Source organism: Cetorhinus maximus, chromosome 4 (assembly GCF_964194155.1).
Source record: "Cetorhinus maximus chromosome 4, sCetMax3.hap1.1, whole genome shotgun sequence".
Lineage (NCBI taxonomy): Eukaryota > Metazoa > Chordata > Chondrichthyes > Lamniformes > Cetorhinidae > Cetorhinus > Cetorhinus maximus.
Window position 1 is genome coordinate 148,602,595 of NC_135882.1, and position 18,934 is coordinate 148,621,528.

Sequence of the window (18,934 nt, forward strand, 5' to 3'; positions counted from 1 at the left end):
AACGGTGTGATCGAGTAGGTTGAACATCCCCTCAACGTCAGACAAGGCTGAAGAAACAATCTTCTGGAATGTGCTGGGTGCTGAACTTTGCGGTACTGAATGAATAAAAAAAACCACATCTTCATGACTATAGGAAAAACGGAAAGATATCGGCTTTGCTCCTCCAGTGGTACCTGAAGATAGCTCCCTCGCTTGTCAAGTTTTGTGAAGTCTCTGGAGTCATCAAATGATGCCGATAGTTTTTGGATTGTAGGAAGTGGATACTTGTCTGGAACGATGGTCACTTTAAGGTTGATGCATTCTCTATGTTCGCCATTTTTGCATCTTGCAATGACTAGGCTCGATATTCTTGGGACTGAGTCTTGCGTTCCGAGGTCCGGTGTACACCCGAACCGAATGCACGTAAAATTATGCAAAATGATGTTGGGCGTGCTTCCCAATGTCATCGCATATGCGTGCAATATTAAGATTGGCGGGTGGGTGTGGGATTTGGAGCCATGCCCACCGACAATTAAAGGGCCAATTAAGGTAATTAAAAAGCCTACTGACCGCGATTTAACATTGCCCGTGCGATTTTTAGTTCATCGCATGGGCAAAACGGGTGGCCGGAAATCACATTTTATTCATTCCTGCATCCACAGGCGGGATAAAAGGCTCCTGGGGCAGCAGCATTTCCTCTGTCATTGCCAATTCTTTGCACTGTGAGTACAGAGTTGTCCCAGAGTTTCTTTGCATCTCTTTTGATTTTTAGGCCTGCCCTTCAGCATCTCAGGTCCTCATCTTCCCTGGAAGGTTTCTCTGGGTATTGCAGCACAGAGCCCCTTCATTTTCAAGGCACTGCTCCTCTGCATCCCATCTAATGGCGATAGTGTATTCCACTGGTGGAACCTCCTCTGAAGAGGAAGAGAGGGGCAGGAGGGAGAGGAGGCCAGGTGGGTGTGGGCAGCATCCCAGGGACAGACCTTTAAGAGGAGAGGCATGGGCTCAGTTGGTGCAGGGCCAGCAGGGAGGCCAAGGCGGGAGTGCACGCCGAAGATGCCACTACCCAGCGGTTGGAGTGCTCAGGCAGCGCTCCAACTACCTCCAGATGTCCGAGGTCCAGTGCCTCAGGAGGCTCTACCTGTCCAGGGACACATTGGCAGCAACATGTCACATGATATGTCCAGAAATGGTCTCCAGCTGCGTGGGCAGACATCCCATGCCGGTGGCTTTGAAGGTCACAGTGACCCAGGACTTCTATGCCTCTGGTTCTTTTCAGGGCTCAGTGGGGGGTCTGTGCAGCGTTTCTCAACCAGCTGCACACAGTTGCATCAAGATTGTGACTGATGCTGTCTTTAGACACCTCTGCACGTTCACCCACTTCCGGGGAGACGAGGCGAGCCAGGCAGAGAGAGCACGAGGCTTCGCTGCAATGGCTGGGATCCCCCGTGTCCAGAGTGTAATAGATTACACTCACATGGCCATCAAGGTACCTGCAGATGAACTGGGAGCTTTCGTAAACAGGAAGGGGTTTCACTCAATGAATGTTCAGATCGTCTGTGACCACAGGAGACAGATTCTCCAAGTTTGCGCTCATTACCCTGGGAGATCACACGATGCTTACATCGTGCGGCACTCACAGGTACCAAGGCTGTTGGTGGTTCCTGCACGAGTGGATGGATGGCTCCTGGGTAACAAGGGCTTCCACTTGAAGAGGTGGCTGATGACCCCACTTCATCTCCCAAGAACTGAGGGCCGAGGAGATCTTCAACAGGAGTCATGTCTCCACAAGGCCAGTGGAGGAGAGGACCATTGGGCTGCTGAAGATGCGCTTAAGATACCTGGACCGATCAGGGGGAACATTGAGTATCCTCCAAAGTGTGTCTCCCTCATAGTCATCGCATGCTGCCATCTGCACAACCTGGCTCTGTCAAGAGGGGGACCCACTGGAGGCTGAGGAAAGCGAGGCAGCTCCACAGGCCACGGAAGATGACTCAAGTGATGCCTCAGAGAAAGAGCCTGGGAAGACGCTGGGAGAGGACCCCGAGGCAGCGGATAGGAACCTTCTTGGAGGCAGGGGCACCAGGGATGCTTTGATCCAGTGAACCTTTAGCTAGGCATCCAAAGCATCAATGCCTCAGCAAGCCAATGGCACTGTCTCCTTTTCTAAACAATCAATTAATGAGAACCCAACCCAGCATGATAGCACCACACAATGCCATGGGAACTGATTCTTCCATGTGTCGAACTGATGCAGTTTTCTTCAATGACCTGCACACATTTGCAAAGTGGGTAATTTTTGAGTGCCTTTACACCTTTCCCCTTGAGCTGGATATGGTATTGTGAATCCATGAATACCTCCACAATTTGAGCACACTTTCATGGATAACTGACCATGATAGGGCAAGTGCTGATGCCTCTTTGCCCAAAAACCTTGCACATGAGCTGATTGGGGAAGCTGCGACTGTGACCCTGAGTTTTAGGATGCATTTCTGTGTAAACCCTTTGAATTTGGTGGATTAGATTTGGACGGCCAAGATCATGGCTTTTTCCAAATTTAAATCAGCATTCCCCATGAGGAGGTGTTCTTTAATATGTGGAATTGAAGCTTTTCCATAAATTCATCACAAGTTAGTTCATCGGTTAGTGTGCCAAATTTATACAAGGAAGCCAACTGTAATGCTGCCACCTATTGTTTTATGGGCACACTCTTTCCCTGGCATCTTTGATGGATGTATACCAAGCATCAAACTTTTCTTTGGCCCTAAGTACTTGAGAGCACTTAACATCAAACATGGGTGTGTCTTCTCAAATACTCACTGGCCTTCTGCTCTGAGGCAATGGATGATTATTGCCTTCCTGTGGGTCATTGCTAACTGCGGACCATCCATAGCTGCTGCAACCAAATAGGTATTGAACCCCAGAATTGTTCAATCCCATAACATGGGTGGATCTCCAGGTGAAGAAAGGGAAGCTGGAGCTGGTAAGTTTAAACTATTCTCCATCTTCTTCCCCACATATTGTGTTTTGTGCCTTGGAGATATGCATAGATGGCTCTCACCTCCATACGTTTGCAACTTGAAAAAAATCATAAAAAGCACAAAGCAGCTGTAGGGTCATAATAACAGCCAGAAGACATCAACCAGCCACTAACCTGAAAGTATTTGATGATATGTTTAAATAGCTGGTGGGGTTCTTTCCTGTTGCTGAACATGTGTTCATCTTTACAATATTAAGAGAGGGTGTTAACTTGGAGAGTTGAGCTGAAAAATAGCACCAGAAGTCTCAAATCAGTTTCGCCCACTGATTGGCATCGTGATTTGCCTGGTCTCCACACTTCTGGCAAACCTTCCCCGCATGAGTGCTAATGCCCCCAACACTGTGGTATCCAGTGCAGTTTGGCCCAAAGTATGTAAGGAGATGCATAGGATCTAACGAGGCCAATTTCTCCAAAAGCAAAATACTGAAGATGCTGAAATTCCAAAGTAAAAACAGAGAATTCTGCAAATACTCAGCAGTTCAGGCAGCAACTGTGGAGAGAGAAACATAATAAGCTGAGTTCTTACCTTAACAGATCTGCTTACAGTGGGAGAAAGGGAATGTTAGTGGATCAGAAAACTGATGTTTTGCAGTGGCTGTCTGACTCAGCCACGGCATTAGTGTCCCACTTCCGGTTTCCTTACCAATTACAGGATGCAAGTATACTGATGACAAACAACTGTCAATGGAGGGATTTATATTTAAAGGAATCCCAGCAGGAATCAGAATGGTTACATTCTACACAGGTTCCAGAAGCTACAGAAAGCTGAAGAATAGAAGTGAGATGTGGGAAGACTGGAGTTCTGATTAAAGGTTACTGACCTGAAACATTAACTCTGTTTTTATGTTAGACTTGGCCAATATTTATCCCTCAATCAACATTGAAAAAAAAAACAGATTATCTGGTTATTTTCACATCACTGTTTGTGGGAGTTTCCTGTGTGCAAATTGGTTACAGCATTTCCTGCATTACAACAGCGACTATGCTTTAAAAGTATTTCATTGGCTATAAGTGCTTAGAAATGTTCTGAGGTTGCGAAAGGTACTACATAAATGCAAATCTTTCTTTCTTCAAAGGTAAGTCAACTTTAAGGAGGTCTTGTGGCGCAATGGGTGATGTCCCTGCCTCTGAGCCAGTAGCTCTGTTCTCAAGTCCCATTCCAGGACTTGATGTCCAAGGAATGTGCGCTCATAAAACAACCATACAGGTTGAGTATCAGCCTGTAAATCCATCCAACATTTGCCAATGGCAGGTGGTAAGAGTGGGAGGAATTCCTGGTCAACCATATGATGGAAACGCTGTCATTCCAGGGACGAATTTAGTGAACCTTCATTGTACTGTCTCCAATATCCTTTCTTAAATGCAGAGACCAAAACTCCACACAGTATTCCAGATGTGGTCTCACCAATACTCTGTACAATTGTAGCAACACTTCTGTATTCCTGTGCTCCAATCCCATTACAATAAAGGCCAGGATGCAGTATGCCTTCCTAATTTCTTACTGTACCTGCATGCTAACTTGCTGCGTTCTGTGTACGGGCACACCCAGGTCTCTTTGAACATCAATACTTACAAGTTTCACACTTTTTAAAACAACATCCACATCCCTTTCCTTCTGCATATGATTCTGGAGAAAAATTCTTCCCCCAAGTCCCTTGCAGCTGCAGGCTCAAACTTCCAGCTGTCTAGCTTTTAGCCCTCCATTTACCAAGATACTATTTCAGCACATCTGCCACTATGTTATCAAGACTTGCTCCAGCCATTCCCTATCACCTCAGGATAGACTCCCCAATCTCCAATTAAAATATGGAATATGCCAGGACTCAGAAATTAGTTTAGCATTGTGGTAGATAGAAGCTCACCACATAACAAAAAAACACATTTTATATTTTGGGAAGGCACTTGCTTTGTCTATGTGTTCTGTCTTGCATGGGTGCCAAAGTAAAATCTCCCTGTAATGCTCCCAAAGCTGCCATTTCTATAGACTAGCAAAACAAGCTAATATTGCAGTTGCCAGAATTGCAATTTAGCTGAGTTGCATGTACTGTACGTTTATAACATCTTAGGCACTGCCTCAAAGCCATACAATGCCTTGCAGGTAGATGAGGCTGTGAATTTTAAGTCCTTTGCTTTCTCCAACCGAGCTGAAATTCGACTCAGGGTTTGGAAGCCAAATTCACAGGCTTGGTGTTAAGACATGGCAGATGATGTGTGCCGGGCAGATCAAATCCACGAGGGAAACTTGATCACGCTATCACAACGGTTTTGCAATTTGTATTTTGTTTTGAGATGCGTGCCCTAATTCAGTAGTAATAAGCCTGCCAAGACTCTAGAAACAACTCTAAATGAAACATTTATTAACAAAAGAAAAGATTTCAAGCACATGCATAGGTCTTCAAATAACTACTATAATGACTCTTAAAACCCCTAGTTAATCTGGCCTCCAGTTCTACCCCCATTAAGGCAACGATAAAAAAAATAGATTTAAACAGACCCAGACAAGTCACTACAATATCCTGGATGGTAGAATTCAAAGTGACTTTTTCCAGCTTTGGTTTCTGTAGACAGCAGCTTAATGCAGAAACACTCACACTTCTGGTAGATCTTAAAATGCCCCCCTGACACATAGCCTCATTCCCCTTTATACATGTTCCCCCCCACTTTAATGCAAATGCCATATGTCTTTGGAACTTTACCTTTCTCATAATATTCAGGGTGCTAATATTGTCAGCAAACTTTGGGGAAAGTAAACACACTGTTTGGCTTAGCTACTCTGGCTAGCTGTAACGTCCTACCATCTCTTTGACATTCAAACTGCCCTGATTTATCTGAAATTGCAAATTCTCCTCACCTCACATTCTAAAACTTCAGCCATGTTTTCATATCTAGCATTTGAAACCTGGCCTATTTTGATGAGTCACAGCCTCCAGAACAGCTGTCTCCAATTCAATTAAATCCCACACACACACACACACACACACACACACACACACACACACACACGAACAATCCAAACCCCACTATTAACCTGCTTTTACAATAAATATTGTGAGAATTATTATACTTTCGTGACACTTGGTAAGAAGGGCATGCAGAACTGAAGAAGTGGATCAGGTTACAGGTGGAGAGATTGAGGGTTAAATTCTGCGACATGCCCACCTGTGTAGGTCAGATGTCTTGATGTGCTGCATTAGAATTTCTGGCAGAACTTTCAACTCAGAACCTAGATTTGATGGAAGATCAGGCTTAAGAGAGGCAGTACATTCCTGTTTAGAATCTACAAACAGTTAAATAGCACACTTATGTATTCAAGGCATTAATTGTGTGTCTTTGCCCAGGACTTCCTATTTGCATGTGACAAGTAGGACGTGTGAACATGGAGGAAAGTTAATGTGTCCGTCAATCTGAAGTCTATGTATTCATGTCTTTGCCAAATATTTTTTTTGTCAGAAATCAAGAAGTCTAAGAAATTGCTTACTCTCTCATCTGGAATGAATGTAAGATATTGATATAGTAAAAAAAGTGATAGTTACGACAGTCAGGTTCTCCTAACTAGAGGCAATAAAGAGATCTTGTGGATCAGTCGGTAGCACTCCTGCCTCTATGCTAGAAACTCTGGATTAAGTCCCACTCCAGGATTTGTTGGTCACAAGGGGAGTGATCATGACATGGTTCACCAGGTTGACAATCAGCCAGTGAATCCTTCCAAAACTCCCCCACTATTCTGGAAAGATACTTGTAAAGAAAAAAAAAGCAAGGCTTTTGGGGAAAGAGCAGTGGATTTGGACTAATTGGATATCTCTTTCAAACAGCCAACATGGGACAATGGGTCCAATGGCCACTTTCTGTCCTGTTTATCACCTGGTAAACTAAATCCTAATATCATAGAGCTCTTCCAATTTCTTAGTGTGGTGAAAGAAGTGTCCAGAGTGCATTTGAGTCTCACCCGCCATCAAAGTCCCAATGAGCTGAGCTAATTAGTCTACAAAGGGGTACTCTCATCCTCATCCCCTCAGTTAGATGGATGGATGACTCAAACAATAAGTCCCTTTGGATTCTGTATGTGTGTGCATGAGTGTGTGCGCGCCTGTGTGCCTGTGTGCCCTTTTGGGAGGGCCGAATGAAACTTAATCACAGTGCCTTCCATGGTCAAATAGCTTTTCAACATTCACTTCCAAAATTTGCAAGTGAAGCAATGGCCCAAATGATGCTGGAGTGGGGCATGCGCCGTTAGACTTTTTCCTTAAGTCTCCTGATTAATGGACACATTAACTTTCCTCCATGTTCACACATCCCACTTATCACATGCAAATAGGAAGTCCTAGGCAAGGACACACAATTAATGCCTTGAATACATAAGCGTGCTGTTTAACTGTTTGTAGATTCTAAACAGGAATTTACCGACTCTCTTAAACCTGATCTTCCATCAAATCTAGGTTCTGAGTTGAAAGTTCTGCCAGAAATTCTAATGCAGCACATCAAGACATCTGACCTACACAGGTGGGCATGTCGCAGAATTTAACCCTCAATCTCTCCACCTGATCCACTTCAGTTCTGCATGCCCTTCTTACCAAGCATTTTTTTTATTCGTTCATGGGGTGTGGGTATCACTGGCTAGGCCAGCATTTATTACCATCCCTAGTTCAGAGGGCATTTAAGAGTCAACCACTTGGCTGTGAGTCTGGAGTCACACGTAGGCCAGACCAGGTAAGGACAGCAGATTTTCTTCCCTAAATGGCATTAGCGAACCAGATGGGTTTTTACAACAATGGTTTCAAGGTCATCATTAGACTTTTAATTTCCAGATTTTTATTGAATTCAAATTCCACTATCTGCCATGGCGGGATTCAAATCCGGATCCCCAGACCATTACCCTGGGCCTCTGGATTACTAAGCCAGCGACAATACCACTACGCCATTGCCTCCCCTGAGTGTCACAAAAGTATAATAATTCTCATAATATTATTGTGATTTATTGCAAAGGTAGGTTAATAGTGGGGCTTGGATAGGCTTTGTGTGTGTGTGTGTGTGTGTGTGTGTGTGCGATTTAATTGAATTGGAGGCAGCTGGTCTGGAGGCTGAATTATTTCCCTGAATTCTTTACAAAGCAACTCACTGGAGGTGCAAGTTGATAAACGTGCGGGAAGGGCAACATCACAGAGCTAACTTTTTAGGTCAGTGACCATCAGAACGCAAAAATGCCCTGAGCAGTTTCCAGTTCAGACGAGAAGTCAACAACCTGAAATGCTAACTGTATTTCCCTCTCCACGGATACTGCCTGGCCTGCTGAGTATTTCTAATGTTTTCTGTTGATATGCATTGAAGAGACATAAGCTGACTGGCCTTTCTTTGAAGAGCAGCACTACAGTATTAATTTTGTTCCTGTTATCTACATAGTGCCCTGTAGGTGGTGCCCAAGCACCATCCTTTGAATTTTGCATTAAATTCAAGGACCAGAAACAAAGCACTGGCACTGAAGCATCGCACTGTTCATTTTTTAAATAGACTGGCTCCTAAGCAATCAGCATAAATTAAGTATTTACAATGCTTCTATCTTTTCTCATAAAAAGGGTCACTGGAGTCTCACCAATGGTCAGGCAGAAAATCCCAGAGAAATACCTCAGTTGTTAAATAAATACTTTGCAGCCCATTAAAGCTGAGGCTTGTTGAAGTTCCCAGTTCTTCCTCTGACTGGTGTTTTTAACATCGCTGGCCACCGTGTAATGTGGCATCGATGCAGAACTGACACAAGATGGAATCCTTTCTGTCCTCCATCATTATAACCTCAAAGCAATTATTATCAAATTGTAACTGGAATTATAATTAAGACAGAGAAACAAAACCCCTCACCTGTCAATAGAATTTTTAATAAGCATCTGCTTTCCCTTTTTCCTATCTTCTCACTATCTGGTAAATCAACTGGCCAGTCTTTGGTTCCTCCGGTTCTGTATTTAAATAAAGGGAATCCATACACAATTGGAATACCTTTCTCATACCTCCCAAACAGTGAATTACTTTGAAGTTGTGACTTTTTGTAGTGCCAATAAACATGGCAGCTCTTTTGTGCACAATACGGGTCCAGTCTTTTGGATTTACTTCTGATGTGCTTCTGAGCAGGTCTGAGAAGTGCTGCCCTGGTGGATCAAAATAGTGTCCAACTAAATCACAAAGGGCCTGAGTGTAATACTTCACTTAAAGAGAAGCCTGAGTAAAACTGAAGATGAGTCATATGGACTCGAAACGTTAACTCTGTTTCTTTCTCCAGACCTGCTGAGTTTTTTCAGCATTTACTGCTTTTACTTTATATATGAGTAAAATTAGCCTTGGGAGTAGCACTAAACTGGGCAATAATTAACTGGCAAAGGCAAAATGCTTCAGATGCTGACAATCTGAAATGTAAACAGAAAACGGCGGAAATACTCTGCAGGTCGGGCAACATCTGTGGAGAGAGAAACAGAGTTAGTGTTTCAGTTCAATAAATTTATTCAGAACTTACATCAGAATGAATTGGGAACCCATTTTACCCCCAGCCTAATTTTGCTTTCCATTTTGTACGACGACCCAAGGTCGCTTTCACTTCCAACACCGCACTGTAAGTATGTAATAGAAGGCAGGATTTTCCCCTCTGTGGACTAAGTGCGATGGTAGGTGGGAAAAGCTCCTTTAAACCACCGACTGCAATGGTGCATTTTCACGCCTGATTGTCTGCCTCTCGCCTCATTAAATGCTCATCAGCTGGAAACACGCCATTTAGCCGGTGGGCGGTCCGTGATTTGCCCGCCTGACCGTGACCTCAGCGGGTCCGCGCTCTGAATGCCATAATTAAGTCGCACCCACACACACCTCTTACAATGTCTGCAGCCCAGGACTACTCCAGGCGAGAGATGGCCCCCAAAAGCAGGATGGGTGCAGCTCCCAAGTTCGGTGACGTCATCGTCTGGACACTGTCGAGGCCGGCCATGACCTTCTCTACCCTGGGGATTGCTGGCGGAGGTTCAACAAGGGTGAAGGTGTCTGTGGTGGTAAGTACCACCTCAGCCCCCAAGAGAGCAGCGATACAGTGCCGTGAACAGATTAATGATCTAATGCGCACAGCCAAGGTAAGCCAACCTTCTCATCCCTTCCAGCTCACACTCTCATAAGCCCCAAACACATTCACAGGATGACAGTCCACAGGGATCTCACACAATACCAGCACAAGGGACATCACCACTCACTCTCCCACACACATCCCTGACATCTCCATCTGGGCTCACACCTTGTGAAGTTTGTGTTCTCATCCTGTACGTGGTTCCACTCAGCACCTACAAAAGGCAGGCACCCTTATCATCTGCTTTGGCATGCTTCCTGCTCACACTCTTTCCATCTGTCTTCGTCTAGGCCAAGATTGTCCGCAATGACAGGGGGAGGTCCCAGACTGGTGGCAGGATGCCAGAGAAGCAGGCCCTCACCCAATGTGAGGAATATGCAGTATACCTGGCTGGAGAGGACCGAGGCCAGGCCAGTGGCGATGGTGAGGTCGGCAGCGGACACCCACCTGAGGACCCTGCACCAGCTGATCGTTCAGTGAAACTGTGAGTGCAATGTTATGCCTTGAAGTCTATTGCCATGCATTAATTATCTCTGCTCTCTTTCAGGGGCACCACAGCCAAGCGCCCCAGGAATACCTGGAGCCAACCCCTCATATCCAGTCCCAAAGACACCTCAGGTGAGGATTTTGAGGATGCAGTTGTGGAAGACCCGTCACATTACTCACCCACACCCTCCACCAGTTCAGAGGCATGCCTCGGTGGAGACCTGGATCTAGAGCAGGTTTGGGGTCACTAACTGGTGAGCATAGTACAGATTCTGGTCCACAACAGGCAGAGGCAGGGACATCCAAAATCATTGACATTTGGAGGACTGCTGGAGGCAAGGATTCTATTGAGTCCCAGTCATATGTTGAGCCTATGGACTCGGTTTTAACACATATGTTGGAGCAGCAGCAACAGAAACTGAAATATCAGACAGGGTTGTCAGCTGTATTCCACAGACTGCAACGTATGATGGAGGAGTCTGTCCATGTTCAGCCTGTGGTAATCACACCGGCATGCCATTGCACCAAGGTCAACACTGGTAAGATGGTGGCCTCCATGGAAGCCTTGGTCCAGGACATAGTGCTGCGGCAAGTGGACTCTATCAATGTAGGCATTGGTGGCATCCGCCAGTGGCTACGCGAGAGGGGGCCAGGACACCTAGAATTCACTCCAAGTGCCTCTTCTCCTCCAGGAGTCAGCCAGGTGCCCTTGGGCACCCATAGGGATGAGGACCAGCAGCTGGACACCCTGGGGCCATCCACCCAGGTAACTCCAGGGGGGCCCAGCCCATCCCAATCCCTCTGTCTGTGACTCCGCCACCTTCGGCTCCTCAGGCCCAGGAAGTTTCACCTGCCCCACTGCAGGACACCCAAAGCAGGCTGGGGCAATCCAAGTCTCGGCCCTCCAGAGGACGCCAGCCAGTCAGCACAGACAACAGGGCATAGCAGTCACCTGGCTGCCTGTGACTCCATTGTGGATGTCAGGGTTGCACCAAGACAGAGTTAGGAAGGTCAAGAAATATTAGGAGCACAGCAGTGGCATGGGTATCCACCACATGTATATACTTTCCACCAATGTAACTAGAATTGCATCATTCCACATCTCCTCTTGTGCATGCCTCCTCTGTATGCTGAGTTGTGTTGTGCTCGATTAGATGTCACACCATGTCCCCTCTCCCCACTGATTGCAGATTTCACATCACATGCCTCAGGTCGTTGTTGTGTGCAGCCATCTCATCACAGTGTGTGCCCCTTCTCAGTTCATTATCAACGTCAGTGATGCCTCACCCTCAGTGTAAAGTGTGCTTGTGCCAGGGATCTCATCGACATGAATTGCAGGTTTAAGTAATGTTCATTCTTGGCTGTGTAAGATGGAGGCTCATATAATTCCCCGACTCGCCTGTGTTGTGGAAAGGTGAAGGTGTAGTATAGAAGGGAAGATGTGGATGCACATGAAGGAGGGTAATCTTTCCTTGGACTCCATGCTCTCTGTCATCCGTGAGGGTTTGCAATCTATAAGCCCATACTCAGACGTCGTGTATGCTCCTGTCAGCCTTGTGCATTGTCGACTCTACAAGTGTACATCTGCTAAGCTTACCAATAAGTGTGCACATGTTCTCACCTCAACGTGCTGGTGCCCTGTCCCTTACAGGCACAATTTTGCTTTGGGGCTCAAAGCTACATCATTAGCCATTCTGGACCTTGGACTTGTCTGCATAGTGCCCACAAGGCTATTGTCAAAAAACTGGGATGCAGCACTGACCCATTAATTCTGCTTAGCTTCCCATCCCCTAAACACTTGCAGAGCTCAGCAACGTCACATCCATATGGAGATTTGTTATGGCCAATGGAACTGTTGAGTATGGTCTTGATGTTTATATGTTAGCTTGATGGACAGACAATGCTCAGGACAGAAATGGGCTAGGAGCTAAGATGTAATGCAGCTGAAACAAAAACAAAAATTGCTGGAAAAACTCAGCAGGTCTGACAGCATCTGTGGAGAGCAAGACAGAGTTAATGTTTCAAGTTCATATGACTCTTCATCAGAACTAAAGAGAAATAGAAAGGTGGTGAAATATAAGCTGTTTAAGGGGAGCTGGGACAGGTGGAGCAGGATAGAGGGCCAGTGATAGGTGGAGACAAAGGAGAGATTGCCAAAGGTGTCATAAACAAAAGGTCAAAGGGGTGTTGACGGTGGTGTAATGCAGCTGATTCTTCATTATCAGCAAAGCGGAACCTTGAGGACTCCAGGGTGTGTCTGCATTTCCGGGGTCACAAGGGCCAGGTCTGGCCATTAAGGGAAACTGATGATATCAAAAAGGAGGCTTTTTCATGTCTGTCAGGCAAGTGTATGAAGATGGTCATCATGAGGTGATCTATGCCCATTGAGAAGCCAGGCTAACTAGGGCCCCGCATCCCTAACTGAGAGTGGAGGGTCTTAGTGTAATGGGGATTAAGGTAATGCTGAGGACTGAGTGCTTTGAACAAGCATTCACATCAGTTTAATGTCCTCACCTGCCTTGACCCAAGTCTACCTTAGCTGTATTACCATTGAAGTGACACATAAGGCGTTTTTCCATTGCTGGAAATGCATCTCCTTGAGGCTCCTTGTCGGACTGAAGGTACAATGCCATGACGTCACTGAGGACGGCAGTGCAACTTCTGCCTCTCATAAGCTGCCTTACCAACTGGGATGCTGAAGAGAACTTGAAGAGGCAACACCCTCTGTCGTGTGTTGCTGGAATGATCCTCTGCAATTGGCACCTTATCTCAGCAAGGGCACATACCCCAGTGGCTGCATCATCCTTCAAAGAATGAATCTGGTGGATGTGAGCACCTTACGTGCATGCCTGCCTTATCTGCTCCGTGCTATGGCTTCATCCCCTGCAGCCTCAGCTTCCTTGACTTCATCACCCTTATCCCCCTTGATGCCCTCCATCTTGGCAACTGGCAAGTTCTCCTCCCTTTGCTGCGCCAGGTGGTGCAGGGTACAGCAAACCACGATGATCTGTGAGACCCTCTGGGGAGTGTACTGGAATGTTTGGCCAGACCTGTTGACGTATCAGAATCACATCTTCAAGATGCCAGTGGTCTGCTCAACCAATATTCATGTGGCGGAATGAGCATCATTGTGCCTTCCCTCAGCTGGAGTTTGTAGCCATCGGACAGGCGTCATCAGCCACGTCCTTTGTGGGTACCCTTGCCACTAAGGAGCAAACATTGGATGTTGTGTGGCCCCTCAAAGATATCCAGGATCTGCAATCTACTCAAGATCAAGCATTCCTAGCAGCTTCCCAGGTATCTCACAAAACTTGCATGATGTGTTACAGGTGGTTGCAGACCAACTGTGTATTGAGCAAGTAGAAGCCTTTCCTGTTGATGTATTGCATTGCCTTTTGCCAAGGAGCTCTTATAGCCACATGAGTGCAGACGATGGCACCCTGCATGTGTGGCAGAAAAGCCCAGTGCTCTGGCTGCCTGGCTAGCTTGAACTCTAGTGCTGTGAGCGTAATTGTGGGCCTTGGCAAAGAGAGTGTCCATCGCCTCCTGTATGCATTTTTTCGACGGAAGCTTGAGAGATCCCACAGAGGTCCCCAGTGGGGCCCTGGAAAGAGCCACTCATGTAGAAGTTAAGAGCTGGTGACTTTCAGAGCCACTGACAAAGGATGTCTTCCCTGTCCCCATGGCATCAGCTCCTAAAGAATGTAGCAGATGTGAACCACCAGATCCCTGGACAGGTGAAGGCATCGATGACACTGACTCTCACCCATCTGCAGAAAAGACATCCATCTTTTGTACACCTTCGGTCTTGAGAGGTGCCATAAGACCATAAGACATAGGAGCAGAAATTAGGCCATTCGGCCCATCGAGTCTGCTCCGCCATTCAATTATGGCTGATAAGTTTCTCAACCCCACTCTCCCGCCTTCTCCTGTAACCTTTGATCCCCTTACCAATCAAGAACCTAATACGACTAATATTGGTGCTAATGTGCAGTGTTACTGTGAGCCTCATCCTTTGGGTCCAGAGGGGGCCCTGCTGCCCCTTGCTCATCCCTGTGAAGCTCCTCCCTTTGGCAAGCCTGGCGCTGCCATAGCACTCTTCTCCCCCTTTCCTCCTGCCTGCATGCGATGGTGCCGGCAACATTAAATGCACCCTCCATCTTCCTGAAGGTTTCCCCTCTGCAGGAACATTGAAAGAAAGGCATGACTGTGATCAGCCTCTAAAGGCTTTCTTTCTGTCGCTGACTCATGAGTGACCGTGTGTTCAAGAGCTTGGTTACAGCCTAGGCACCTATTAGCAAATACAATCCTGGCCATCGCAATGATCGATCTCAGTGTCACAGTGTGCTCCCCCCATATCTCCCCGGCCCCTTTTCAGTAGACCTATTGCTATGAGATAGGTTTGGCCAGGGTCTTGGATGTCCTGCATTTCTTTGAGGCGATAAATTACTCATGCTATGACTACATCCTTTGGAATACACATGAGGGCACATGCTCTGTGAGGGGCTGAGATTGTTTTGGGGGGGCCTGAGAGTTCCCATCTCTGAACCAGGCAGCTGCAAGTTCTGAGGTGGGGTTTCCAAGGGGTTTCTCCTGTTAGTCCGGTGCCCACTTGTTTTTGGAGTCATTATCACACTGGGGAATTACCACAAGTGGTACAATGGGTTATTTGTAGGGACATCGATGATTGGGATGCATCAGAATTAATCTCGCATGAATGCGCTATTACATTGAAGGCTCCAGATTGCATCTATAGTTATAGAGATGCTCCTAACATGTGTCAGCTGTGCATTCCCCCCCATGTGGTAATACAGATTCCAGATGGGTGTGCCTTTAATAGGCCCCCAGTGCTGTGATCCACTCCTCCCAGAAGCCCTTACAGCCCTCCCCAGCAGCATTTTTCTTAATTTCACTTTCTGCTACACCATTACATGAGGTTCCAAGATGGTGGTCCTCAGGTTTTATAACCAGACCAGCTTCGACTCTCCCTGTGTGACCATGGAAGTCCCTCCCATTGTCCTGGAGGAACGTAATGTCCAGTTTTGAGCCCTTGCCCTCCAGTCCCTTCCCTTGCCTCTGTCTTTCCTTCCCCCCACACCCCTCAGCAAGCTCTTGCCCTCCAGTTCCTTCCCTTGCCTCTGTCTTTCCTTCCCCTCACACCCCTCAGCAAGCTCTTGCCCTCCAGTTCCTTCCCTTGCCTCTGTCTTGTCTTCACCCACCCACCCCCCACCCCTAGCAAGATAGGCCAACAAACCTCAAAGTCACAAGCAACAGGCAAGTTGCCACCTGCAGGTCACTCATATGCAGTTGTGAATCACACCTGTTTAATTAGATGCCAGTGTGGCCTTTTGATACAGTGCTGGGGGGGGTGTGGGGCGGTGACTCCATGAACTGCCTTGCTAATGAGCATTCATGATATTCTAATGTATTCAAATGGCGTTCCTGATATGGCGCAGTGGGAAAGGGATGCTGCCATTGAGGACGGGAACGACAATTGCAACCTGTCCTGACGCTGACTGGAAATTGGCGATTTCCCTCCCGTGATATTTTCCCTTCACATTTGCCATTACACCCGACTAAGGTGGGACCAGAAAATCCCAACCAGAGTATCAGTCTAGTTTACAGGCTTAGGTCCCTGTGCCAGGAATTGAATTCACAATCATGGGTTGGAGCGGGGTTGGGGGGTTGGGGAATGCAGGTAATATAGCAGCAAGCTTCCTGATGCAGTCCGATCTCCGGGGTAGTTTCCTTACGGTGGGCTGTGAGGTGAATTAGCTTCTCTCACCAAGGAGGTGGGTAGTCGACTTACATAATTCAAGGCCCTACTAGAGACCCTGCTGAACGGGGAGGCTGCCAGCTTGATGGAGGCAGCCTTTCTGGAGCAGTCCAGGAGGCCATGGGAGCACGAGCTTCCAAGCCCCAGAAAGGCATCACCAGAAGCCCCAACGATACCCCAGGAGGGTTTTGCCTTGTGATTGGTGGGGCCTACCGCCCTCGGCCACCCTGAGTTTTAATTTGTACTTACCTCTATGAGGGCCTCTACATTTTGAGGTGACCCAAGGTCACCTGTCTGCCTCAGCAGCACCCACCCTTCTGACTGGGCCGGAAGCATCAGGACCCTGCCCACCATCCTTAATAAGGAGGCTTAATGACCGAGCCAGTCCAGCTGCCATCAGGTTTGAGCTCAGGACCCATATTTCATGTCAACATCAGGGTCCCGAAGCCCAGAATAAAATTCAGCACAACGAGTCTGACTCTGGCTAGTTTGATAAATTTACGCTAAAACCTTGAAATTGTTCATCTGTATTTTCATTTTCTCTCATTTTTTTTTGTCCTTCCTGGAGGTGTTGATTCAAGTATGGAATAAGGGTCCATATGTGCCAAAAGCTTAAATATCTGACTTAGATAATCATACCTAACTCTGAGCTGAGAGTGTCAGAAGGCTGGTTTTGAATCTAAGTTCACCTGATCATGTCCTTTCCCAGCATCCACAGAAACATAATTCAGAGAATGTCACTGAGTTACAATCAGCAAGATTGACCTGGCTTATTTTTTTCAAGAATGTGCTCCAGTTTCTACAGTGGGACTTGAACTCACGACCTTCTAACACAGAAGCAAGAGTGCACCCAAAATGCTCACATCAGCTAACTCAATGCAAGTCACACGGTGAACCTTTTGGCTTTTATAATTTGAATCAGTTGGATGCTTTTACCCACAAGGGTTGTTATTTGGTATTGTTCCTTTGGATCATGGTAAAATCTCAAATTTCAGAAATGGTAATATCTGTTGGCTTTGGGTATCCAGGCTGCAGCCCAAAGGCAGTAGATAAACAGACCCCAGCCCTGTTTAGAAGAGGAAGTATTGATGTTTGATAGCGAGAGGAGGTTTCTAACTGTCCCTTCTCAAATCCTCCACTTGGTGGGGCTTATTCACAGCCTCTAAGACCATCTTTCAGTGAACACAGCAAATATAGGCTTCTACCCAGTGAAGCCCCAGGAAAATGATGCAGGAGGAATTCTGACATCATTCCACATTACATACAAATAGCTTGCTTGTTTGACTCAAGGGGGACCTGTTCACACACTGTGGGCGTCCTAGAAGTACAAGCAAAGAGCAAAGGTGTATACTACTTTCTCACCTGAGAAATAGGCACAGACGGTTGGGTATGCAGGTGTAGGGGAAAGTCAGGCCCAATATGCCCATAATTCTTTAAGAATTTTGCTTTGAAAGGCTTATGAGAGCAGAGGGCATCATGTTAATGCAGCATTCCTATAATTCACTGAATGCATCAATGAATGACATTGCAGTTTGGATCCTTTAAATACTGAAGGAAATTTTGGATAAAGCTTAGGTAAGAAGAAAGAAAACATAGTAAGTTCCAATGTATTTTGATTATTCTTCCTTGGTTTTATAAAAATACTGGGGTGTGGGGAGAATGTAGTCCGTGGACTTACTTTTGGACTGCTTCAGCAAAGATTGGCAAAGCCATGGTGGGCTGAATGGCTTCATTCTGTGCTGTAACTTCTATGAGTATTACGAATGAAACATTATACCATATGATAGCATCAGCTCCGTGAAATATGAGGTGTAATTGTGCATAGATGACTATTATAATAAAACATTTCAAGTGGCTGACTTCATGTAAATCTCCAGGGATGGATGTCATTTATCCCAGAGTGCTGAAAGAGGCTAGAGAAGAGAATTGTAAAATACTGACAAGCATTTTAAGGGCATCATCGGACACTGAGAAGTACAAGTAGATTAAAAGCAAGCTAAGGTGGTGCTTTCCAAAAAAGTGACAGTATAGACACTAGCAACTATTGGCCCATTTGTCTTACTTCAGTTCTGTGTCAAATAATGTCAGGATTAAACTTGTGGATTATCTGTACATCAATAACCTAGTTAATGGCAGACACGATAGATTTCAGGTCCAATGAGGTATATTACAATTCCTTTACTGACAAATGTGTTCCATTTTAACACAAAAATCATCATTCCCCATTTTAGGGCTGTGGTGTACTGACAAAGTCTAAGTGGCGAGTTAAAACATAGGATATGGATATAAATGTTAATACTAAAATGCCTGGCCAATTAGTACAGACCCAGTCTAAAATGTCACCGCTGGACTGTCAACGTCACCATGACCATATCAGGTTTCGATTCTAACTTCTTCCTGACCTGGAATACCATCGGTTTGGATTCAGAAGAGGAATATCCTGATTTGCCCATTTATACATAAATTTGCTAAATTTAGTTCACATTTTACCTTCAAACTTTACAGAGACGAATTTTGTGAAATGTTCATTGACCAGGTGTGAGGGACTTCCGTTATGTGGTGA